This window comes from Sphaerodactylus townsendi, linkage group LG07, assembly GCF_021028975.2.
Source record: "Sphaerodactylus townsendi isolate TG3544 linkage group LG07, MPM_Stown_v2.3, whole genome shotgun sequence".
NCBI lineage: Eukaryota > Metazoa > Chordata > Lepidosauria > Squamata > Sphaerodactylidae > Sphaerodactylus > Sphaerodactylus townsendi.
Window position 1 is genome coordinate 66,332,459 of NC_059431.1, and position 27,001 is coordinate 66,359,459.

Genomic DNA, 27,001 nt, shown 5'->3' on the forward strand with positions numbered 1-27,001 from the left:
CAGTTCTGGCGAAAAAGGTGCCAAGCAGTTGATAATATGGATAGCATGATCCCCATCCCCCACAAGTGAACTGAAAGTCTCAGAAGAGCCCAGCCTGGAGGCCCATCACAGTTGCAGGACTCCAAGTCAAGAGTAAGTACATAGCGGTGCCCCTGAAAAAGTGAAAGCACTCCCAGACAACTCCCCCTCCCAACAATACCATACTGTGTGTGGGAGTTGGTACAAAGCTCATTTGGTTTAACTGAGCTTGTAGTCAGTGCAGATCTCTGAGGACTAGGCACAGGTCCAGTAACAAACTGAAATATAAAGAACAGAATGACAGAAGGAGGGATAGAGGGAGGGTGGCATACTGACTGATTCCTAGTAAAGGCCAGTCTGAGTGAGATCCCAATGTCTGACACAAAATGGATTGCATTCTGAAAATGGGTTGGAAAAGAGAACCTCTTCTAAATAAACAAATTCAAAAGATGTATAGCAACTTTCCAGAGCACAGATAAAAGACATTTATGCAGACCTTTAAAAATCAGTGTGAGCCTTATGAGCTAGGCTGTGTCTTGGGTACTCCCTCAAGCACATCTTTCAGTTATTCCACATGGCTGTGACTAAGACAAATGACTTCTAGACAGCCAACAGACAATTTCCAGCCCAAGTACTGTTGAAAAGATCAGTACCAAGCCATGGGGACTGTTCCTATATAAGTAAGTAGTTTGTGAACTGCTATTTACAGCTCACAATGCAAACCCATCATTCATTTTCTATAGCCAGCCAGCCTGATTTGGGAGAAACCTAGATGGAACATTGGAGGGAAGCACAGGACATGTTAGTTTGGGTTTGCCTCAGAGATAGAGCAGTATTAGCTCAGGTCTGGCTCAGCAAAAGAGCAGTCAGAGTGAATGGCAGCTCTGGGAGTATGACAGAATGGTTTAGCTCTATCTCTGTAAGGATACCTGATTATTAGGCCTGTCTTTGGTAATAACAAACCTCATGCTATTTAGTCTGACTCTTGGGAAAAGGCAGGCTGATGTAGGTAGAACCTGTGTGTGAGAGAGGATCCAACCTAGTCATTAAAGCCTGTTTGTGCCTGAAAGCATTAGAGAAATTTCTAACTGCTGACAGAAGCCATAATTAGCTTAAATTGATGTGCCTCAGCCAGGTTTCTCCTTTATGTATAAGGAAATCTGTACTGCTGATCTGTTCCTTCAAACCAATCTGTAAATAACTAAATATTCTTTGTTGTTTACATATAAATCCTGCCTCAGTGTTTTCTATATTCTCCTTGCACAAAACAAAACTTACTTCACAACAGTGAACCCATCCTTTGTACTTGCTACCTTAAGAAAACCTGGAAACTGAGAGGAAGTTTTATAGTGTAAAACAAACCTGTTTTCTGAAAACTATAGAAGGCTGTGTGGATCACCTCAGTAAGTAGAAAAGGCCTGTCATAGGCCTGTATAGTTTATGTGTATGCAATTTGTACATTTCTAAGAAAAGCTGAACACACAATCTAGTCAATAATAAGGTTAGGTTTGGACGTCAGTTGGTACTTCATAGCTGTAGCTAGCAGCCAAAACATATGCCATGCATGTATTTAAGAAAACTAATATGGGGAAAATCTAAACAGACTGTTCCAAAAAATAAAAAAACCCAGGAAGGCGTTTCTCTCCTTTGTGGGCCGAGGCGGGACCCAGCTGGCCTAAGCCCTCTAAGCAACCCTTCTTGGTTGATTAATGATGCTACACATTCCTTTATGGGTAAATATTTGGTCATAACCAGGTGTATTTATTGGCAAGGAGTTAACAGGAAGCAAAATGGTGCAGCATGGGGGGTGATCTGACCATCTGAGTAGCACAATTGCTGTTTGGCAGAGGCAAGCAAGTTCCTTAGCCTGCCTGCTAGAGGAATTGACAGGCCAGATTGGAGCAGGGGTTGCCAGGTGAGCGATGGACCCATTCCAGCTTGTCAATATCCTTCTTGAATTGTCTCCCCTTAACCTACACTATCATGTCCCTCCTTAACTTATGCTTCTCTAGACTAAACACCCGAGCTCCCTAAGCCTCTCTTCATTGAGCAGTTAGAACAGTGTGTATAGCTCCACGTTGAGCATGAAAGCCCCCATGTGCTGAATACAGTGCAAGTAGGCAGTGCAGACAGATACTAGGGCAGACTTAAGTTATAGCTTTTGTCAGAGCAGTACAGATCAGACACATGGGTAGGGCATCAGATTATAAACTATGTATCCATTAGTTGAACATCACTAGTCCCTATGGTTACCAGATGGTTTCAGTACCAATACTGAACACCCTTGACAAACATCTGGCAACCAAATATGCATATATATGCCCAATTTAGAAAGTTTATTGATGGCAAAATTTATTGATGTAATGCTTTTCTATTTTTCAAACACTTGTCTTCTGTTTATAAACAAGTGACGGTACTTTTTTTTAAAAAAATACAGAGTTCACTTCTTTGTACCTCAATAACACTCAATCTGTTGAGTTTATCAGTACATTCATTACCCATGACACAAAAAATTGTTTCCACACCAGCATTTGAAAAGAAATTGAAAAACATACTGAACTTGTTTTAATACATTTGAAGCAGCAGATTGTTTGGTGAAAAATATTTCTACTTAACAAGAGACGTTCTATCAAAGGAAATGAATATCATGTCCAAGGCCTCAACTTCCTCATAAACCAAATTCAACTCTTTTTTTCGATGATAACATCCAGATTTGAATCACTTCATCAAAACAAGATTTACTCATGATTAGCCAAACTCAGAGCATGATAGGGAAACTTTTCAAAAGGAAACTACTTGTCCCAGTATTTGAGAGTTCTTGCATACTCATTCAGTACTTCACTGATCAGCAGGGCATTTTGATAAAAGAAATACAGTAGTAGTTTTATCACTGAAGAGAAATTTCAACCAGTTTGTTGGAAGTTTGAGTCTCAGTGAGAAAAGTAGACCATAAGTGAAGTAACTAAATTACCTGAAAGCACTGAGAAAGGACCATGATGGAGAATGAATAAGGGTTTCTAAGTCAGAAAATGAGTTCCTGGATTACAGTAGCTGGTGTTGTTGGACTTTGATGCAACAAATGCCTAGCTCAGTTGGGCATGATACTAGATGACCTTTATAGCAGGCCAGCTTTTTCATAAGCCCTGCACCTATGTCTTCATTATCTTTCTTCTCATCCTTTTCGCAGAACATGGAGTTAAGAATGTGCACAGCAACCATAATTGCAGTCTGACATACAAAAATGGCAAGTAAAATTTAACACTGATATTTTTCTGCAACAAAAATACAGGGATTGAGAAAACTTGATATTGCTTGCTCAAAACAAATTAGGAGTCTAGTCTGAAAAAAGCTGGCAATTTTAACACCTCTGGGCCCGTCTCTCTTGCTTTTCTAGCTTAACCTCCTCCAGCCATTGTTGCAGGATTAATAAAAAAAAATCCTTAAGCACACAGCCATAGACTCCTTAGGAAAAAGTGTACAATAAATATATAGGTTTCTTATAAGCTCATAGAAGTATGGTTGTGGTGGGTTTTCAGGGCTGTGTGGCCGTGGTCTGGTAGATCTTGTTCCTAATGTATATTGTCCATGTCCCAGGGTGGGGAATATACCCCACTAAACTTTCCCTTCTCACTAGGCACAGTGTGAAACAGACCTTTCTCTGTGATACACCTCTGAAGATGCCAGTCACAGATGAAGGCAAAATGTTAGGAACAAGATCTACCAGACCATGGCCACACAGCCCGGAAAACCCACCACAACCAGTTGAATCCAGTCATGAAAGCCTTCAACAATTCATAGGAGTGCATTTTTTTCCCAGTGCACATAAAGTGGAAAGAGTTGGAAAGATGTTAACAAATCTAATAATTACTGCATGGGTATGTAAAGGCTGGCAAATACCTCATTTATCTAAACTAACTGATACAGTTAAAAGGAGGTAGATGAAAAATGATGTCGTTTTCTAATTGTTGAACATCCTTTAAAAATTGGTGTGTCAAAAATGTCTATTGATGTATTTAGTATGTGTGCATTTAGCATATCTCTGTGCTGCCTTATAAGAGTCCTGCTTGAGGCAGCTTATGATTAATATCACCACAATACTAAAAACAAACCAAGCCAATAAAAACCAGCCGATGAACATATGTTGTATAAAAAAACTATACAGAAAACATCAGCAGACTGTTAAAAAATTGGTAAGATAAAACACCTAATGAAAAGGCACCACTACAGAAAAGGCTCTGTGTCTAGTCACCATCCACCTCCCCTCTGAAGGTGGCGATAAAGGGAGGCAAATCTTTAAATGTTGGGCTGAATATTATGAACAGTCAGCTCTTCATTATCTGTTCACTGCTTTGTAATCATCCATCTCTGAAATGTCTTGCATGTTTGTTATTTGGCATGTTTGTTATTTGTGATGGAGAACTCCTCCCCCCTTTTCAATCCTATGTTTAGTCTGGAGAAGCGTAGGTTAAGGGGAGGACATGATATGTTTAAATATTTAAAGGGAAGCCATGTCAAAGAGGGAACAAGCTTGTTTTCTGCTGCCTCAGAGACTAGGATACCGAGTAATGGATTAAAGGTGCAGGAAAAAGAGATTTCACCTAAACATTAGGAAGAACGTCCTGACCGTCAGGGCTGTTCAACAGTGAATTCACTGCCTCAGAGAGTTGTGGAGTCTCCTTCTTTGAAGGTTTTTAAACAGAGGCTGGATGAACATATGTTGGGAGTGCTTTGATTGTGTGGTCCTGCATTGCAGGGGGTTGCACTTGATGGCCCTTGGGGTCCTTTCCAACTCTGTGATTCTATGATTCTAGTGTGCAAAAGAACTGAAAAGAAGGGAACATGTAGTTGGCCAGCAATTCTTCTGCCCTTTTGTGTCGCCTCTTGTATGGTTAATTTCTTCCTTCTTCTTAGAAGTTGTGTTCTCTCTCCTTTTCTAGCTAGCAAGTTAGCTGCAGGCTATCTTTGTCTGTCAGCTTTCCTATCTGCAATGTAGTTCCCTAATGAAATCCTTTACCTTTATCTTTTAATCAGTGTGGCTGCCACTTCTCTACACACCTAACATCCTGCTAACACATTTATGGGATTTAGGATGGCTCTAGAGGAAGTGGTTTCTCATATCTTGCCTCACTCTTTTTAATCTGATATCTTTGCAAGATATATAAAAAGGAACTGTTTTGTGGCGACAGGGGAGGTAGAAGGATAAGAGGAATAAAAAAAGGACAACAAAGAGTTCAACCTTTCTCATTAATCTTCAAAGTGGATTACAAAATTATATAAAGATGTAATAAAACCCACTATAATACATACAAAAAAATTCAATAAAACTGGATTACACAGATAATAATAAAATAAAGACAGTATAATACATCCAATGCACCATGTATTTAATATGAAGAAAGGGAAAGGGCTTACAATTTTCACAAACTATTAGAGGTGTAACCACATATTCTCTGTAAAAACTGTCATTCTGCACAGTTCTGTTCTATCATATCCTGTCTAGGTTTTTTTGTCTTCTGATTATTGAATTGTGTTTCTTTCTCAATTGTTTTGATGTACCTGAATTGCAATATTGTGTTCTAAACTACTATTAATTATTTTGTGCCAAAATATAATATAAACATATTTTAATAAATAACCTTGAAATATGTCTGAAGACTTGATGTGGCTTAAATACAGCTGGAAAATTAAAGAACATTCTGTCTTATTATTATCATTTGTGTGCTAAAATGCAGAATCCTGAGAAGTAGCTTTTGGTGCTTCATAGTCCTTTTGCCCAGCTTTGGCTGGTGTACTTGTTGCCATCTTAGTTTGAACTTGTCACAGAGATTTTTACTTTAGTTACATCTAGACTGGACGATTACAATGTGCTCTACTTGGGGCTACCCTTGAAGACTGCTAGTTAGAGCCAGTTATTGTGAGAACTGACTCAGATATTACATATATTACAGCAATTAACTGTTCACCAATCCATTCCCATTAAATCCAAATATGGCTTGGGACCAGGATATCTGAAGAACTGTCTTCTTCCACATGAGAAGTAGCTTTATCTATATTTTGATGGCATAGTTCAGGTTCAGAAGATTAAAAATAGCTCCGTATAGTCATTGATTGTGACAGGGGAAGGGCAAGGAAAGTGTATGATTGTTGTGTTCAAACATGTAACTAGGGGCATGAGCTGTGGTGTGATGGTGATTTTTGGTGAGCAAGTGGAAAAATCAAAAGGATCCATGAAGATATGTTCTTTTACCACATTTCTGTGCCACTGTGGCACCACAGAGCATGGGATGCATGATTATTGCAGGGGGTGGCAAGCAGGGGAACTGGGAGGAGAAGGTGGGGATGGCAAGCAGGGGCAGTGGGAGAGGATGGTAGGGGTAGCGAGTGGGGGCAGTGGGAGAGGAAGCTGGGTGTTAGCAAGCAGGGACAATGGGAGAGGATGGGGTGGCTAGAAGGGGAAGTGGGATAGGAAGGTGGGGGTAGCAAGCAGTGGCACTTGGACAGAAAGGTGGGAGTGGTTAGCACTGGCACTGAAATAGGAAGGTGGAGGGTGGCTAGCATGGGCACTGGGATGGGAAGGTGGGGGTGGCTAGCATGGGCACTGGGATGGGAAGGTGGGGGTGGCTAGCACTGGCACTGGGACAGGAAGGTGGGGGTAGCAAGCAGGGGCAGTGGGATGGGAAGGTGGGGGAAGCAAGCAGGGGCACTTGGACAGGAAGATGGGGTGACTAGCATGAGCACTGGAATGGGCAGGTGGGGTGCAAGCATGGGCAGTGGGAGAGGAAGGTGGGGGTGGCAATCCAGGGAAAGGGAGGGATGGGAAAGGGGAGGGGAGGGAAAGCAGCTAAACCACTCCCCACAAAGACATGGTGAGGGTACTATGAGTGCATAACTCCACATATAGGGGAAAATGCATCAATAATCTATTTATAAACTTATCCTTAAGCATCCCTGCAATATGCATACAATCTTAAATCTCAAGTTTTAAAAATAATAAACATTTGCCAATTCTAGTCTGCTGAATTTTTTAAAAAAATCTAACCCAAGAAATCCTTTAAATATCTGAACAAGTCTTGCAAAGACAGGACATCAAAAATCAATCCACTGAAGCAAGGAAAGGTCATTATACTTCCATTTCTTGACCTGGATTGTGAAATATGTAGATAAATCACCATGACTCAGAGCTATATAAAAATACTACAGGTCCAAAGGTCAAGCCAAGAATATTAAAAGCAATTGAACACATGACATGAGAGGAATGAATTTCAGACATAGTCACTGCCACTAGTAAAATAATGCCATTCTTCTTTGCAAAAGTGGCTATGGAAGTTCTTTCCACTAATAAAACCATTTTCAGATGTGCTTTAAGATTTAAATGTTTTGTGTCTTTTTGGCTGGCCTGGCAAATTGCTTATTAAACCTGAACAATTTCTTTCTTCATAAATAAAACAACACAGTTTCTTAACTAATCTACAAAAATTCTGCAGGTTTGTTTTTACATGTAATCATATCAGAAGATCATTTTTATTTAATTTCTCCATTAAGGTGACACATTTGCACGTTACTACAAAGTAATGTTTTGTTCATGTCACTAGCAAAAGGAATAGAAGATGTGTTACATTTGCAGAGGATTGTTAAATCAGGATAGATGCATTACTGTTAAAACGTGGCATATGATTTGATTAAAGGTTGTAGCAGGTACAAAACATTTGTTTGAAATGGTCGTCTGCCAGCCAAATCACCAGTTGCCACAGCAAAAATGCACTTCTGAACTAGCATTTTCCAATAGCTTTTTAGACCCTTTTGAACCTAATTTTGCTCTACAAAATGAGGTGACAAAATAAGTGGCTTTTTTTAAAAAGGCAGAGCTTCCGCAGGTGACATTTTACTAATTGTTGGACAACAGACAGAACTGTAGGGAGAGGATGTTCTTTCTTAAATGACCTCCTTGTCTGTCTCAAGAATGCTATTCTTAGACCTTTCTTTGAGAACAGGCTATAACTCTCTCTCTCTCACACACACACACACACTCACTCACACATTCACACACACATGCACACACAGCTAGTAAGGCAGCTAGGTTGATTGCTTCTCTTTCCGATCCAGATTGTTGCAGTATTGTCCTAAAGGAGAAATGATTGTGGAAACACGGACTAAGCCAATTGCTCAAAAAAAAAACACAGGCTGAAAATCTATACTAAAAGAAGTATCCTGTGGACTGCTTATCAGACCTTATGGGTAGAAAGAGAAGGCTAGCAGGTGCATTGTACCAAGGCACTCGTACCAAGAGTGGGCGTAAAGAGGTTCAAAGAAGCACAGGAGGCTTGAGAGTCTCCTGGAGTCCCATAAAAAGTTTGCATGTGAGACTAGTATTTATGTCTCATGTTGGCCTACATAGCTGGAACAAGACAGCCCACTCCTTCAACTCCAACCATCATTTGGTAGCTTCTGGCAGCCTAGTCAGAAGTATCCCAGACAGGGCTGGAATAGGCAAACTAATGATGGAAGAAGGGCAGTGAGAGGACAGATGCAACGTTTAAAAGGAGAATGGGAGAAAGAAAAAAGGGCATTGCAAAGATGTTTCAAGTGCTGCCCTGGTGTTTTCAGGATGGCGCCTAGGATGCCAATTACCACTGGGATGGCCTCATCTGGTTTGTGCCATAGACACTGAAGTTCGATTTTCAAATTGTGGTATCTAGTGACCTTCTCGTGTTCTTTTTCAGTGATTCTGCTGTCACCAGGTACTTCTATGTCAATGATGGTCACTTTCTTGTCCTCAATCATGGTGACGTCTGGTGTATTGTGTTTCAACACTTTGTTCACTTGGATTCGAAAGTCCCACAGGATCTTGACCTTCTCATAAATTCCAGTGTATCATCTTGGCCACTGAGTTGTGTCTCTATTTGACTCAACCTAGGCAATCTTTCTGCAGCAGCTGAGAACATGATCTAGAGTTTCATCAGTTTCTTTGCACAATCTGCACTTTGCATAGAGGCTTTTTCGATTCTGGCCTTGATCAAATTTCTTCTAATGGCTTGCTCTTGAGTGGCTAAAATCAGGGATTCCGTTTCAGGAGCAGCAGTGGCATAGTGGTTAAGAGCAGGTGCATTCTAATCTGGAGGAACCGGGTTTGATTCCCAGCTCTGCCGCTTGAGCTGTGAAGGCTTATCCGGGGAATTCAGATTAGCCTGTGCACTCCCACACACTACCAGCTGGGTGGCCTGGGCTAGCCACAGCTTTTCAGAGCTCTCTCAGCCTCACCCACCTCACAGGGTGTTTGTTGTGAGGGGGAAAGGGCATGGAGATTGTAAGCCCCTTGGAGTCTCCTACAGGAGAGAAAGGGGGGATATAAATCCAAACTCTTCTTCTTTTTCAGAGGTCCACTTGTTAACCACAGCCAGGTCTTTTTGTTGTCCACCTTGTCCTTGATCTTCTCCAGAAATTAGCTGTGCAGTGCTTTGTTGTGCCAGCTTCCAGTCCTCATTTTAATCACATTTTTTTCTGTATTCATGTTTGGTTTTCTAGGTCTTCAGCAAATGTCTGTTCATCACTTCAATCAATGCCTGTTCTTCATTTTCATTCACTTAAACAGCCAGTGCATGCTTCTCCTATTCCATTGTTTGCTGTACTTGCATGAAGTCTCTGCCACCAGATCTCTGGGGAAGGTATAATCTATCAGTATCACTGCATGAGTGCATTGTCATAAGCTTTTGAGTTTTTCTATCCAATGCATCCAACTCAGCCTGTGTCCAATTCATGATTCCTGCAGTGTATCTGATGATGGGTATGGCCCAGGTGTTGATGGCCTTGCTGGTATTCCATTATTATTATTATTATTGTAGATTTCACAGCTGCCAGATCTTTAGCTGGTTGGCCTTCATTACAATTCGAACCTCACCCAGAGGCCTAGGAAGTTGTAATGTATCAGCGTAGTATTCGTGCGGATCCCAGCAGGGCTGCCTTCTGAATTTGATAGATGTTAATTTTGTCAATTTGAAGATGTTTTAAGTGCTGCCCTAGTGTTTTTGCGATGGCGCCCAGCGTGCCAATTACTACTGGGACTACCTCAGCTGGTTTGTGCCACAGACGCTGAAGCTCAATTTTCAAATTGCGGTATCTAGTGACCTTCTCGTGTTCTTTTTCAATGACCCTGCTGTAACGAGGGACTGCTATGTCAATGATGGTCACTTTCTTGTCCTCAATCACGGTGATGTCTGGTGTATTGTGTTTCAACACTTTGTCCATTTGGATTCGAAAGTCCCACAGGATCTTGACCTTCTCATTTTCCATTACTTTCTCTGGACAATGTTCCCACCAGTTCTCAGCTGTTCTTATGTTGTAATTCTTGCATAAATTCCAGTGGATCATCTTGGCCACTGAGTTGTGTCTCTGTTTGTACTCAGTTTGGGTAATCTTTTTGCAGCAGCTGAGGACATGATCTACAGTTTCATCAGCTTCTTTGCACAATCTGCATTTTGCATTTATTATTATTATTATTGTTATTGTTATTGTTATTGTTGTTATTATTATTATTATTATTATTATTATTATTGTTAGTAGTAGTAGTAGTAGTAGTAGTAGTAGTAGTAGTAGTAGTAATTAATTTAATAGACCACCCTACCCCTGGAGGGCAGTGTACAATAAAACCAACAACAAACAGTTATATATTATAACCTAATATAAACAATGTAAACAATATAAATCAACAAAAAAGTACATTAAAATCCATTCAAAATCAGTAGCAACATCATAACTCACATTAAAACCCTATTTGAGATGGCGTCCAGACCCCAACTCTCTCCCCAGGAGACCGGCAGATTGCCACAGATAGTATACGTAGATGGACCACAGGGCATCAAGAGGGGTGGCAGGTTTGTGGCTAGTTTCCCCAAAGGCCTGGTGGAACAGCTCAGTTTTACAGGCCCTGCAGAACCCACCACCGCAGGACCCTAACAGCTGCAGGAAGAGCATTCCACCAGGCAGGAGACAGTGCCGAAAAAGCCCTGGGCCAGGTAGAGACCAGCTGCATCATCGCAGGGCTGGGGATCACCAGTAAATTTGCTTCTGCAAGACACAGAGGCCAAACAGGGACATATGGAGTAAGGTGGTCTTGAAAGTATGAGGGCCTCAGGCCACGAAGGGCCTTAAAGGTCAACACCAACACCTTGAAGACTATCTGGAATTCCACAGGGAGCCAGTGCAGGCAGCACAACACAGAGGAGATATGGTCCCTAGCAGAGCCACTCATGAGGAGGTGAGCTGCCGCACACTGGACCAGCTTCAGTTTCTGAATCAGTAGCAAGGGAAGACCCGCATAGAGCAAGTTACAATAGTCTAACCTGGAGGTGACCGTTGCATGGATCACCATGACCAGGTCAGCCTGGGAAAGTTAGGGGCCAGCCACCGGGCCTGACGAAGATGGAAAAAAGCAACCTGTGTCACATGGGCCACTGGGTCTCCATAGAAAGACACAAATCCAGGTGGCCCCCCAGGTTACGGGCCATGGAGGAGGGCATCAAAAGGAACCCATTCCAAAACTGGCAGCTGGAAATTCCCAAACCACCCCATCCCTGTGGCCTAACCAGATTATCTCCATCTCTGATGGATTAAGCTTTAACCTGCTCTGCTTCAACCAACCAGCAACTGCCTCCAAACAATGCTGTAGAGCCACAGGGGCAGCTGCTCCATCAACAGAATGAGCAAAGTGTAATCTGCATATTGATGACAAATCAGCCCAAAACTCTGTACCAGCTGAGCAAGTGGTTGCACATAGATGTTAAATAATAGTGGGGACAACAGGATCCCCTGAGGAACACCTCAATGAAGCGGGCATCTCTGGGAAGCCCAGTTTTCACACCACACTTACTGACTTTGACCCCGGAGAAATGAGGCAATCCACTTAAGGACAGTGCCCTGTACCCCAGAGACAGCCAGGTGGTGGGTCAAAAGATTGTGATTAACCCCATCATATGCTGTGGTCAGATCTAACAATACCAGCAGCGCCGATCCACCTTGGTCAAACTGCATGCAGAGTGTATCTGTGATGGCGACAAGGATGGTCTCCATCCCATGCCCAGCACAGAAGCCGGACTGGACAGGATCAAGAGCCGATGTGTCCTCCAGAAAGGCCTGAAGCTGTTCCAACATCACTCTCTCAATTACCTTCCCCAGAAATGAAAGATTCAAAATGTGGTGGTAATTGGTCAGATCACTAGGATCTAAAGATTTTTTTTCAAGAGTGGGTGGACCACCCCTTATTTCAACCCACCTGGAAACACTCCTTGCTCAAGGGAGCAGTTGATGATATTCAACAGATGGGGTCGCAACTCCTCCTGGCATGTTTTAATTAGCCAGGAGAGGCATGGATCCAGAGGACAGGTAGTAGGTCAAACAGCAGCCAGGGCTCTGTCAACATCAGCCTCAGCGAGCAGGGAAAACTGGTCCAGACAACGACCTGAAGATGGCAACAGAGCCTCCAGTTCACTGATTGTAGCAAAGGTAGCAGGGAGGTCATGGTGGAGAGACGTGACTTTATCTGCAAAAAAGTTCATAAATGCCTCACAGCTAATGGCCAATTCATTATTTTTAGAACCCTCAATTAATGAGGAAAGTGATCGAATAATATGGAACAATTGTCCTGGGTGAGAGCTAGCGGACGTGAGAGTGGTTGAGAAATAATCCCTCTTTGCCCTCTTCATTGCCATCTCATAGGCTTTCATAAATCTCCTATAAGATGTTTGTGCAGCCTCACCATGAGACTTCCTACACACTTGCTCTAGACATCTGAGCTCCCGTTTCATTTGGTGTAGCTCCTCGGTGTACCAGGATGCCAGCCAAGAATGAGGGCACAGAGGGCTCCTGGGAGCAATCACCATGATGGCATCAGAGACCCTGGAGTTCCAGTCCTCCACCTGTTCATCAAGGGTGCCAGCGGGTTCAGGATCTCGCAGAGCATTCAGGAATCCAACAGAATCCATAAGTCTCCACCATGGCACTATGTTGACAGAGGATATGACCATGTCAGCTCCTGACCGAAAGACCAAATCCAAAGTGTGACCAGCCTCATAACTGGGGTCAGAATTTATCAAGGCCTAGCATCACCATGGATGACATTAGGTCCACAGCCGCTGAACATGAGGCGACATCTGTTCATGCAGCGAAATAAATGCACTGGAAGCTGCCCACCAGTTGCCCAGAAGAAGGAAACACACAGCACAGGTTTCTTTCACTAAGAAAGGCTTTATCTTTGGTGCAGAAAAATATTTGCAGTGCTGTACAGTTTCTCTCCACTCTCCGCTCTTAGCTCTCTAACTTTCAGCAAACCACTACTACGACATACCATCAAACCAGACACACATAGTGTTGCTAGCCAGTTTTATACTAGCCACCGTCCAATCAGCTTGTGGATAAATATGCTGACGAGCATATTTGACTTTGACAGTTCCTGATCTCTGTGATCAGGATATGTTATCCACTGTCCTGTATAGCTCAACAACATTGACATGGATGTTGAAATCACCCAAGACAATAAGTCTAGAGAACTACAATGCCCAGTCAGCTACCACCTCCAGCAGCCATGGCAGGCCGTCCCCAGTTGTGCTAGGTGACTGGCACACCAGGAAGACAGCCAACCTCTCCTGGGCCATACACTCTAAACCAGCGCCCTCAACACTGGTGATCTTTGGGACAAGGATAGCCCTGAAAGGGATCAAATCTCTGGCCCTGAGTTTGTGATTGGTAGACACACACGAAACCTGGAGGCGAGACTTCACTTAAGGCAACCATCTCGTTGTTACACACCCAGGTTTCGGTGATACAAGTCAGATCCATTTGTTGAGCCCCAAGATAATCTTGGAGCATCATGGTTTTATTGTTGATGGACCTGGCTTGATCAACACCAAGGACAAAGCAGGGAATGCCTGAACCCCACAGTCCTCTTTCCTCGAGATAGGTCGGTCAGAAGGGGGGTGAGCCTCTCACCCACCTTCTCTCATGAGGCCCCCATCTACCGCCTTCTACCTACCTTCTACTCCATCTACCTCTATCTACCTAGTGTCCCATCAATACTCGGATTCCTGCCCCAATAGTACCACCCCCGTGTCCCCAGTATCCCCTCCCATCACCACAGCCTAGGACAAATCCAACCTAATAAATTAGCAACTTCACAACCTAGCCACTAATACAAACTTTACTAATACACTGATTAGTCCTAAAAGCTAAGCCTAAACTACTACAAATTATAAACTAGCCAGTCCAGCCACTAATACAATTTATACAACTAATCCTATAAGCTGTTAATCAAATCTACCTACAGTGCTAACTATATAATTCAACTACCCACTACTAAAACACATCAACATACAACATACAGAATCAACAAGCCCTCGCTTACAACTAACCCACCCAACCTAACTACTCTAATATTGTAAATTCAAGCTAAGAACAAATAAGGAATCAAATTATGACAATGTGAAGGTATTGGGGCCCTTTGAGAGGCATAGTTAATACAGCAGGATCTGCAGAAGGAAAGGATCTCCCAGCCCACCAATGCTCTCATGAATGGGAGGGCTGCAGCTGGTAATACCACATCACAGTGGCCAAGATGGTAATGGCCTTGGCAGTGATGTCACAGATGGTAATGTCTCAAAGAGTGATGTCACAGATGGCACTGATGTCACAGATGGCAATGTCTTAGAGAGGGGGGCACTAGCTTCAATGGCGGTAACCCAAGGGGGGCGCTGATCACATACTGTGCAACTTCCTCTAAAAGTTCCAGAATGTAGATGGGAGAATCGAATCTTGACCCTCTCACCACCTTGAGGTCGCTGCTCCCATTCCTTGTGCCACTCCATACACATGATGGAACACTGTTTAAGGGGTGGAGCTGGGGAGTCTCTGCTACCAACTCCCACCATTGTGCCACGCAGCTCACACACCCTACGCTGATCTCCATCTCCCTGACCATCACACTGTCAGCAGGTTGATTCCGACTAAGGCACCATCACTGGGGGGCTTCAGATCATTGTGTCAAAGACTCCACTCCCAGGCAGGCATGCCAGTCACCCTCAGTTCCAGACACCATCTCAGTCTGCACCCCACTTATTTATTTATTTTAAAACTTTGTAAATTTGGACTCAGGATTTTTTGTGGCCATGTGATGATTAGAGCAGATCAGGAATTATCCCTTTTTAGATATAAACAAAGAAATTATAAATCAATAACTGAAAATTTATTCTCACAATTCAAGATCCTTCAAATGAAACAAAAAGAAAGAATGAGAGGAACAAGAAAAAAGGCGGTAACAAAATCTCTTTCAAATAGAATTAAGGACACCTTTGAAAAAATTATCATTTAAACTTCCTGTAGAACAAGGAGAAAAAATCTCTTGAAAATCTCATCCCAAACAATGATCAGTTGATCTGAGTAATAATGTACAAGATTTTGATAAAGGAGCAAATGCAAAAAATGACATAAATGAACTGAAACAGAAATAAAGATTCAAGTGCATTAAGAAAATGAGATGAATATTGTAGGCCTTTACATTGGTTGTATTAGAACTGAGTTTTGCTGCCCGAGGATGGGACCACTCATGCTCATGCCCCGTTGATCCAGTAACCACACCATACTCGTGACTTTTTGAAGACATCACGGTGCCTTTTTGATGACATCATGGCACCATTGTCTTGCCCTTAACAGGAATGGCTGCCAGCCCTCTTCCACCCTCATAAGGGCAGAAGCTGGTGGCTCTTCCCTGCCATTTCAGCTTCCAGGTGGATCCGGAGTTCCCTGAAAATTACAACTCATCTCCAGACTATAGAGCTCAGTTCCCCTTAAGAAAATTAATGTTTTGGAGGGTGAACACTATGGCACTGTACCCCACTGAGGTCCTGTCTTCACCAGGCTCCATGGCCAGACTCCAAATCTCCAGGAGTTTCCCAACCTGGATCTAGCCACTTTATCCCCCATCCCCCACTTGTAGCCAGGAGGCTGTTGCCAGGCTGACCTGTGGTGAACCAAGGCGACCCTGTTTGGAATACAGTGGCATCTCTACCACCTCAGCCAACTGTAGTGGTGCCCAGCAGTGCAGTGCCAAAATGGGGTCCCATTCCAGGCAATGGCTCAGCATACCCAATATACTCAATATACCCATGTATTCCTTATCTATTCCAGCCTATTCCCTCAGAACTCTCTATATCCTAGGACTGTGTGCTTGTGTACCCCCATTATCCTTCAATAAAAAAGATTAAACTTATTTGCTCTCCTGCAATTTTCTTGAGAAAACTGACTCTCGTATACGTAGTTCTCATGATGCCTAGCCTTTTACTAAGCCAAAGAGTCTGCTCCTGCTAATTCCTCAATCTAAAAGGGAGAGACTTCCCACCACTTCAGGTAACAAGGGACCTGGCAACTTTCTTTTGTCTGTCCTGAATACATAGCCAGCATTATTAATAATGTTCAGTTTACTTGTAGCATACATGTGTTTTTAGAAAAATCATCAAGTTGAGGACGAAAGTTTGTTAATTAGTAAATAATTGCTTACCTTGAAAATAAAATGACACACCCTATCATTTTTGCAGACTTCTCAATAGCTTTTTGGTGCTTACAACTTGCTTTATACCTCTTGAAAAGGTTAAAAGTTTAAACTTCAACATTTTATGTACTCCGAATTGCTATAACAACTGCACAGCTGGGTTAAATTACAGTCACATTAATTGATTTGTAATGATAGCAATAGAATATACACCATTAGTCAATTTAACTTCTGTGCTGGAGAGATTAAGTAGAAAATCTGGTTTTATTCTTCCTTTAGAAGGAACAATTTACCATCTTTAGATGGGCACATAAGTAGTTTAATACCTTTTTTTCCAAGTTCTTTAATGGAATCAGTGAAAATAAAAGCATGGCAAGAAACCTTCTGTACTGTACCCTTCTTTTTTTTGGAAAACGAATAAAAAATAAGTCACCCTAACTTTTGTATGCATTCGTGTGTTTAAATTGTCTGCCCTTGTTGAAAAATATTAGGTCTGAAAAAAAGAAATAAAATAAAAAATCAATTAAAATGTTTTATCAGAGAACCTGAAAAAAACACATCTGAAGTATTTTGGCCTCTAATCTTTGCCAGTAAAAAGTGCTCTTTGGTTGCTCTAACATGAATTTCTTGGAGATTTTACTTAATGCTGAAAAATGATTTTAGAATGTTAATAAAAGTCATATCTGTACTCTAGCAGGATGGTGCATTTTTACATCCTAAAGACTTTCATGGAATTTCCAAGGAGATTTTTTATGAAGAGAAATAAAATGTAGATACAGAGATGAGAAAAGAATGCTTCTTTTTTTCAGTATGAAAGTCACATTTAGGATACTGAGATCTAAGGACATACCTGTAGTTAAAACCATAAGATTTCTATAACACTAATTCCAAAACTCAGGCGTCCAAATATTTTGTAACAATTGAAAACAGCATTTTCCAGATGGAACTTGTTTTCAAAGTTGAACTGGCCATTGGTATCCATTCCGCAGCAGCAATGGAATGGTGGGGTGGCACAGGGGCTCATGGGGCAGAAAATGGAAAACTTGGAGTCTGCCCTGGGCTCCATTTTCCCCAGCTACACCTTAGGTAATTCCAGTAAACAACCCAATTTTATAATTATAATTATAATTACCAACATTACACAAGATTAGCAACAGCAAACATAATGATGAAAGTCAATATGTATTAAGGTATAAAATGATATGAATGTATGAAAAACAAACTGGAATATTCGTGACATATATGGTGGTCCATAGAGCACAAGTTAAGGTTAACAAGAATTAGAACCAGGCAAGGACTGAAAGAACTGAAAGGAAGCAAGACACAGTGGACTTTCTTGAAAGCAGCCAAGAGAAGACAGTCTAACAGCTTCAAATCTGCTCAAGACAAGCAACCACTCTGATTTAGATAGACCCAAGGGAGGAGTTAGGGTCTTGATTCTCTTAAGTAATAAACCTATTGTTGAACTGTTGAACCTGGCTTGTGACTCCCCCACTCTGTCCTAGCCAAGTACAGGGCACCAAAAACAGATTCACTTGGCGGCCAGTACAGATGTATTCCTCATGAATCTATCTAATCCCCTTTGAAAGCTGTCTATGCCTGTGGCATCAGTACATCTTCCAGCAGCACATTCCACATTTTAATTACTTCTTGTAAAAAGTAGTATTTCCTTTTATTCATCTTGCATTTACTGTCCATAAGTTTTACTGGATGCCCATGAGTTTCAGTAGTTTTGGAGATGAAGAAAAATTTCTTTTTGACAACTTTGTCCACATAATTTCATAAACTTCCATTATGTCCCTCTTATTCATCTCTTTTCCAAACTGAAAAGTACCAGACTCTTCTGCCTTTCCTCAAATAAAAGGTGCTCAAACCCCTTAATCATCTTGGTTTTCCCATCTGTACTTTTTCCAGGCCTGAAATGTTCTTTTTGAGATACCAGAATGACACATAGTAGTAAATGAAATGAGCCAGCATCATAGATTTATACAGGACATTATAGAATTGGCTGTTTTATTTTAAATTCTTTTCTTAATAATCCCCAGTATAGAGTTTGCTTTCTTCAGTAATGTAGCACACTATATTGACACTTTCATTCAGTTATCCACTATGACTTCAAAATCTCTTTTCCTCTCATTCTGAACAAGTGCTGAACAAGTTTCCTCTCATTCTGAACAAGCATATACTTAAAGTTACAGTTTTTTGTTCCAATGGGCATCACCTTATACTTACCAACACAGAACTTCATTTGCTACCTTGTTTTCTACTCACCTAATTTGTAGAGATTTTGTGGAGATTCATTCACTACTTTGTTGCTACTCACCTAATTTATGGAGATTTTTCTTAAAATCTTCACATTTTTTACCATCATGAAATAATTTTGTGCCATTTGCAAACCTGGCCATTGAACTTCTCACCCCCAGTTCCAAATTATTGCTGAACAAATTCAATACCACTGGCTTCAATACCAATACCAATCTCCATTTGAAACAGTGGGATCCCACTGCTTACTTCCCTTCATTGTGAGAACTATGCATTTATTTCTACTCTTTGCATTCTGTAATTTAGTCAATTTTAACTTTGGCCTCCCTGAACCAAACTGCACCAAACTTGTGGAGCAGCATCAGGACAGTCCTCTGATGATATGCTGAAATTTTGGTGCCGATATGTCTAAAAAAAGAGACCCTGTCCTCTTATCCCTTGAGTTATCCCAATAGTTTTTCGATACTCATTAACTATTTTATTGTCTGGTTGTTAATTTTTGTTTTAAATCACTCATTATCTTTATTTGTTTCTTTTGTCATTAGGGATGGCATTATGGTCTCCTACTGGTGATTTTCTCCAGGATCTCAAACCAAGTTCTGCACTGTGATATGTAATAGTGTTGTAGAAAATGTTGGTTGGCAATGCCTTTGTTAAGTTAATGGCTCAGAATGGTTGGATATTGTTTTCTCAGTTGTGCTAATTGTTCAGAGATCACCCCCTGGTAGTTGTGTTAAATATGGGAGCATGAAGGAGGGTACCTGCACAGCTGCATATAAGAGGGTGACACATGTTTCTCTGTATGATAAGAAGGATGAGCAGCAATAACTGCTGGGTCAAATTGGTTATTTTTCCAATGTGTGGACCATTGTTCAAGCTTCCTGGTCCCCTGCAGTGCAGCCAGTGAGGAGAAGCACAAACATTGTGGTGCCCAACATTTACTTGTCAGAACAGGGTTGGTGCAGTCAGCCAGCAGCAACATGGCAACAACACTTGTTGCTAGTGGATTTTCAGACATAGTGCAATCAGTGCAGAGGAGCACAGTAGTACCTGCTCTCATTCTGCCAGCTCAGGTATCGTACTGCCACTGAGGAGAAGAATGGACATAGTGGCATCTGCTATGCCAGCCCAGGCATGCTGTGACCAGATAGAAGGAATATGGCAGCAACCATTTTTTGCCCTGTTTGGCAGCATTCAGCTTTCACAGTGCTAGTCTGGGTCCAGTGTGATTACCAAGAAAGAGCATCTCCAGCTGCCTCTTCAGCTTTCTATTTGTGATGCGGGATGGGAGATAGTGTAGGTACTCTTTTCCAGGGCCAATTGCCCTTGATAACGGCCGAGTAAACAAAATGGTTCATTTCTTTTTTTAATTAAGAAAAATAAAAGAATGTTATATTTACATTCAGTTGGAGCGGGTGTGAGGAGACATAGTTTACAGTAATATCCACTGGCACTTAAAGAACGGAAATGAAATATTATTTTAAACCCCCCATAAGATATTGATATTCCTTTTTTGTGACTTTCACTGAGGAAATAATAACAGTGTAGCATAATGCCAGCCCATTGACAACTCTAGAAGAAAAGATTTGGGTTTTTGTTATACTTTACATGCATGAATTCAATTTTTAAAAAATTAACAATACTAAATAAATGATCTGAACTCAATTTTTTTTGGAAAAAGAGAACCAAAATAGGAAACTCAAAAGAACCACAAATGCATAGGTCTATAAATCCCTCATTGTTACTGTGTTTTATCAGAATTATATTTGCTATTATGAGGATTAAAATAAAAATGGAAGATCCTCAGGGTAAGCATAACTTGAAAGCTAAACTCACAGCACTCTCTTATGTAACACTCTTAGAATGGGAGGTTACCCCTTCATTGCTATGAACCAGAATAGTTCCAGTAAATTATACATGTTATACTAGCAGAACCCGGCCACGCGTTGCTGTGTGTTATTGTGGTGAAATGGGAAAGGAACAGACGCTGACCCTTCCCTGTCCCTCCGCTAGGGTGGGTAGGTCATATCTAGATGCTGGGCCACCTCCCTCCCCTCCCTTGCATGCCACCCCTCACTCTCTCCCCTCCCTCACTTCTCTTCCCTTGCATGCCACCCCTCCCCCTCCCTCCCTTCCCTCTCCCTCCGCTAGGGTGGGTGGGTCATATCCAGATGCTGGGCCCCCTCCCTCCCCTCCATTGCATACCACCCCTCACTCTCTCCCCCTCACTTCTCTTCTCTTGCATGCCTCCCCCTCCATCCCTTCCCTCTCCCTCCCTCTCTTCCTTTGCATACCACCCCCTCCCTCCCTTCCCTTTCCCTTGTGTGTATGTATGTGTATGTGTTTCACTTCCATTCGAGTTATTGCCTATGTACTGTTTTCTCTGCTCATATCCAGCCATCTGAGCAAACATCCTAAGCTGCACGAACATTCTAAGGGTGACAGTTACACACAGGCAGCTGCATGTCCTTCACCATGGAGCGCCAGGAAAAGGGTGTTTTACCTGGGCCATGTGTGAAATTTCAGGTATGTGAACATCTAAAACCACTCTCGCCTGGCTGACTACAATGGCTGGGAATTTTCAGAGGAATTGGCCTAGCAGTTACTGAGTTATACCATCACTAACAAATACATGGTTTGCTTTTTATATATATAGATGAAAACTCTACAGACAAGAAAACCATAACAGAAAAGCAACTATGGCATTAGGAACATAATAGAATGTTAGCAGCAATTGGAAAGGGGAGGGGCACTGTCCCACTTGTTGCCCTACCCTTCACACCCTGCTTTACTGGAATATGAATGTCACATGATTTTCCTATAATATGTACTGGCAAATGCCAACAGCCAAATATTTGTATGTGTGTAGCAGAATGTCCAAATATTAATACAGGCCAAAATGTGCAAAAAGGTCTGTTAGCAAAATGAGATCATTAAAAAGATTTAATGCAGTCAGCTGAGACTGGAAGCCCCATGGACATGCATCTTGATTACCACACCCCACCAAAGAAGTTCGCTAACACAAAAGAACCTAGAGAACTCCTTGATACCAGATCTTGCATTTCCTCTATCTTTAGAAACCATCTCCTTAACAATCGATCCTTCCCTGATCCACTCAAAGCCTCAGCCAAATCTGAATACCTGGGCAGAGACTTTTAGAAAACACTCTGCTCAAAGCCATTCAAGGCTTCCCTGATACAATCAAAAGACAATTGGCTCTTATTATCCCGGTACTTAGAAAAACAATAGATGAGCTACTAATCAGCTCAACCCAGCAATCTCAGCATGGAAACCCAGGAAATCCAGGAATAGAAAATTACTTGCTCCAGGAATAGAAAATACAGGAAAACGAAACTGAAACTTACTTACTCCCGCCCCTACTTGTGCTAAGGGTTATAAAAATACAGCACACCCCAAGTTCTTGCTGGCTCTACTCTAGCGCTAGCTGGCTAGCTAGCCAGATCCTAGTGAGCTCGCTGGCTCGTTCCAGCTCATTTTACTGGCCTGAACCTCTCTTAGTCAAGTTGGTTGTGAGACACGATATCGTCCTTCGCTTGGATTTCCATGCTGGCATAGGAATCCTTGCCTTCTTCAGAACTTCTCAGCTGAATTTAGGTAACGTATAAGTCCCCTACTTCCCTTCCCAATCTATCATCCAAACCTATTTTTCTACTCTTTTTATATCTTAGGAACTGTGTGTAAGCTTCTCCATGTCTCCCTGTAGGAATGTTTTTGCCAAAAACTTATAAAAATATTTAAAATTACAATCTGGTCTCATTGCCTTCTCTGTGGAACGTTTCAAGCCATTTTTCCTATATAGCTGTTGAAAAGACCCCAGCTAGCCTGCCTCTCGCACTGCCAAGCTGAATTATTCCCCATTGCTACTTTAAAAATATTCTGTTAAGCTAGGTAACACACTGTAGTATCTTTTACTTGTAGAAGATGGTCTGTGTTTCTTCTGATTTTCAGTTTGTATGAGGGCTGAATCTTCAGTATCAGAACCCACGTTAAATGAGACAGAAATTAATGACAGTGATACAAGATTGGAAAACAATGCTGGCTGTGTCCAAATAAGCAAGCAGGACGAAGTGGTGATATCTGTCAGGGATAATTTACTAGAATGACACAGTGTAAGTGTTGGGGTAATAGAATACATTTCTGCTACTAGCATCCATTCTGCTACTGATCAAAGTAATGCTTAGTGGGCTGTGATGCCAACTACAAAGACCTTGTTTAAAGAAAGCATGTCACTTCAATGTTTTTTAATGTTTAGCCTAATATAAGTAAATCAGAATCTGTTATTGGATCAACCTCATAATCCATCATTAAATTCTAGTTCCCCAGTTGGGAGCTTCTTCTCTCACTTTCCTTCCTTCTCCTTCCTTCTGGATCATCTTTCCTTTTATGTCTGGTCCTCTCCTCTACCAACAATCTCAAGCAACTTCAAGGTTCCTTGTGCTTTCTAGGCTCTGTCCTCCTTTCTCCAATTCCACACTCCTTCACAAACTCCTCTCCTCCATAGCCCTACATTAGCTGAGGTCACATTAGACCAGAGCATTTTTGCTCCCTCATATATCTCTGCACAATGCCTCTGTGGAGGTCAAGGCCAGTTGGGTGCACTTCCACGCTGAGCAACGGTAGCTCTAATCATGGGCCCACTTCAATTTTCAATGGAAGCCTGATGCCCTTGATGGCAGTTTCACTGCTTGAGCCCCACGGCCAGATTCCTCTTACTAGAGGTGGTAAGAGAAGTGGCTTCTCCCATGACCTTCCCCCCCCCAGCCCCAGCCCCAGCCCCAGCCCCAACCTAGAACCCCTGACAGCTCAGGAACAGGCCCAGTGCACTCATACTGTCAGGCACCCCCCCACACACACTTTTACATGACATTATTGTATTAAAAGTCACATGTTACTCAATGTTACTCTTTGTACAGGGAATACTCCCAATCTTAAACAAGTTGGTTGTTTTTCATCCAGTGTTGCCAGGCCTCTGACTTTAAGCCCTAGGTGCTTTTGGAGCCAGGACACAGGAAGGAGAAGAATCATTCATTGCCAACAGCCTTGTGAAGTTGATCGACTTCATAGCTCCTCCCCACTGTCATCTTGCTGCTCATTCAAACAGGGAACCGCAGGCAGCAGTGAAAAACTTGCTGTTATATCGTGTGTAAGCTGACAATCCTAGGATAGCACTGCTGGCTTAAATAAGCATCAAAATCACTCTAATTACATAACCCTTGCAGAAATGATAAGTTCTAAGGTATGTCTATGGATCTGTTTGCTTAAATAAATGTATTTTGCAATATGACATTGGGATTTCATTAGTAATATTATGAAATCATAAATAATAGAAAACAAAAATATAAATAATAGAAAGTTTGATAAAACAAATTCTTGCAGCTATCTGATACTGTTTTAAAGCCACACAAATACTCCAGCCTTTTCATTCTGGTAGTAGAATGTAGTTAGACTGTGATGTAGTTTTTCCTGCGTATATTAGCTACATATTTACAACTTGAATCCATTAATTTGAACTAGTTTAATTACTGGTACAATAAATCAGTTAATTATTGAATTATAATGGAGAGTAATTATGGTAATTGGCAGGCATCACTTCATAGAGCATGAAGTATCCTTTTCCTGACAAAAACACTTTCCTGAAATATTATTAGCAAATGTAGTATTGGGATTTATTCCACTGATGTCAAGTGGTTTCAGTGGCGATTAATCAGGCCCAAAATTGGGATTAAACTATTATGTTATAAATTAATAATGTGACCATATCCTCTGTGCCAAGGCAGTCAGCTTTCTCCTGGGGATTATGGTAGCCAAGCAGTATTATTGACACAGATGTAGCAAATTAGTATATGATTGGCATATGAATTTGCAACAGAGGGAAGTATATGAAACTGTGTCAGGGGAAATCAATCTACCCTTGGAAACTGTGATTGAGGAATGACTAATGATCCTAACACCTGTATTTGAAACTTTTTGTTTGTTTGTTCTGTGGCTGATTTTGGCTCCTTTTCCTATATTAGAGGAGATTAACAAATCATGTTTATTATACCTGAACAGCTTGGTTATAAATTCTTTTAAATTTATTGGTCAACGACTAAACAGACGTCTTGTCCTCAGAATAGTCTGGAAAAAAAATTAGCTATTCTCCTGCAGAATTCACAACTGCTGAAGATAAAGATTTATCACATATCAGTACCCTGGGAGAAGGAAGGCAGGAAAAAATCTATTTTGTTTATTTTATTTTTATTTAAAAATTTGTAAAATAAAAAGCCTAATGATTTGCATATATTGTACAAAAGTGGAGGAAGAACTGTCTTTTCATACTAGTTCTGGTGGGTTTTCCGGGCTGTGTGGCTGTGGTCTGGTGGATGCCAGCCACAGATGCAGGCAAAACGTTAGGAACAAGATCCACCAGACCACAGCTACACAACCCAGAAAACCCACCAGAACCAGTTGAATCCGACTGTGAAAGCCTTCGACAATACATAGTCTCTTCATATTTTTTCTCTCTGCTTTTTCCTTTCTGCACAACCATTTTTGGGACTACTGGGTAGAGGTTAAGGCTTGCCAGATCTGCTACAGCAGGATATCTGCTGGTAGTCAAAACTGTGAAAAAAATGTCATTGCTCCAATGGTGCAATGCCACTGCAGAGTTTTAGTGGAACCCTAGAGCATTGTCCCAACTCATCAGCATAACTTCCAAGTTCATTCCAGAACTGATGTTGGGCAGTTGGAGCAAAGGCAATTTGTATCCCCTCCCCCCTACAAGCCTATCACTGGTTGTCATAGCTTGGCTGGCAACCATAACAAAATACTTCTACCACCATATTTGTTTATCTATGCCAGTTTCCTTTTCCATTCTCAGAACTTGTGCATGACCACTCTGGGTGGAGAGATTTCAGTACCTTCAGTATTACTGTGGGTAGGCTCAGCATGTGTCTTTTGGGACCTAACTACATATTATGTATTTTCCCAAGTCATCTCCTGGTCTGTGTGAAGAGATGTATGTTCTGGGTTTGAATTAGGAACTAAATTCCCAGTGTAGGGTCCCAAATTGAATCAGAAGCACACTGCACAAGGCGAAGAGACTCCAGTCTTATCCCCTTCCCATTTTCCTGATCTGAAGTGGCCACGGAGGGCCAGAATTTGCTGAAATGAAGACTCCATGGGTAAATGTAATATATCTAGGTTTCCATGCCACGGTCAATAGATGCCCCCACTGGGACTGTTCCATGTTGGAAAATGGTGTCCAGGGAAATCTTAAGCCCCTTATCCTTTCTCACTGCAGTCCCAGCACCACATGAGCTTAAAAACTGTGTTCCCACTAGGAAATGTTGAATGCAAGTCTGATCACATGGACCAAGGAAAGATATGAACAGTTAGGCGCGCTGCTCACTGGATATGTATGCCTCAATCTGCCAGCTTCCCAAACTGGAATCACTCCAAAAAAAGTTAGAGTCTCAAAACTTGCTCTGACATTACTCTTTTAAGCCCTACACCAGTACTTCATTGCATAGGAAAAGATACTTATTGCTAGTGTAAGAAAGATTGCTCTAATGAGATTTCTATAGAGTTACTGGATTCAAAAAAAAAACCTGCAATCAAACTGTATCTTGGGATGTTTTATTTCAGCAGTTAAACCAACAGTCTCTCTAGCCATGAGTAGAGAAAGAAAGACTTGAGTGCAGAGGAGAGCTCAGTCCTCTGCATTGGGTTCTTAGGCCAGATTTGTGAATTAAGACTTGGTTTGAGGGTTAGACCCATAGTGATAGATGAGAAGTGCAGAAGGGAGTGGAATGTGCTATGACAAGCTGAAACTTAACCACAACAAAATTGAGGTGCTAGTGTTGTTGGTGGTGGTGTGGAGGTTTGACCAAGAAATCTTCTGTTCTTGATGTGGTTTAATTTCTTTAAAGGACAGGATTCATAGCTGGTTTATCCTATTGGATAAACAAGTCGCAGAGGTGGCTAAGGATGTCTTCTACCAGCTCCTGCTGTTGAGCTAGCTGTATCCATTCCTGGGCACAAAAGATCTTGCCATAGTGGTACATCTCTGGAAACATCTAAATTAGATTACTACAATGATTATATGTGGGGCTACCCTTGAAGACTCTCGGTAAGTGACAGTAGGTACAGAATATTGTGGTTAGAATGCTGCAGGAATGTCCTGCAATATCA